Raw genomic sequence first — 947 nt, forward strand, 5'->3', positions numbered from 1 at the left:
AATTAAACCAGGCCTGGCTTATGTGTTTTTTTAAACATGTAAAGATGATTGCCACAAAGCCTAATGACCTAAATTTGATAACTGATAACCAGAATCCATGTTAAAAGGAAAAAAACAGGATCCCAAATGTTGTCCTCTGACCTTCACACTATGACATCCATACGTATGCACAAATGCACACATACACGTACACTATATGGGTAAATGTAAAAAACTTTTTCAGTAGAACATTATCAATATAATAAAAGAGAATATTTGATATTTCTTGGAGATATACTTTACAAATACAAAATGCTTAGGACAGAGTTATTTGGGTTATCTAAAATGAGAATGGAAAAAAGTATTGGAAAAAGACCTAAGAAAATAAAACAGAATATTGGGGATCATGTAAAGAAACTGAGCTAGGGGCTTGAGAGATGGCTCAGTGACTGAGAACACTGACTGCTCTTGCAGAGAATTTGGGTTCAATTCCCAGCACCCACATGGCAGCTTCTGTCTGTAACTCCAGTTCCAGAGGATACAACACCCTCTTCTGACCTGCTTGGGCACTGCACAACATGGGTGCACTTACACACATGCAGGCAATACATTCATACACATTAAAATAAAAAATAGTAAATTAAAAAAAATTTTTTTTGGTCTTTTTTTGAAATAGGGTCTTCCTGTAGCCCCAGCTGGCCTGGAAGTACTATGTAGACCAGGCTGGCCTTGAATTCACAGAGATCCACCTGCCTTTGCCTCCCAAGTGCTGGGATTAAAGGCATGGTGGCACATACCTTTAATTCCAGCACTTGGAAGGCAGAGGCAGGTGGATAAATATAAAAAATAATAAAATTTTCTTTTAATTAGAAAAAAAAAGCTGGGCATGGTGGCGCATGCCTTTAGTCCCAACACTCGGGAAGTAGAGGCAGGCAGATCTCTGTGAGTTCAAAGCCAGCCTGGTCTAC

Source organism: Nannospalax galili, unplaced genomic scaffold (assembly GCF_000622305.1).
Source record: "Nannospalax galili isolate Female #2095 unplaced genomic scaffold, S.galili_v1.0 scaffold38, whole genome shotgun sequence".
Classification (NCBI taxonomy): Eukaryota; Metazoa; Chordata; class Mammalia; order Rodentia; family Spalacidae; genus Nannospalax; species Nannospalax galili.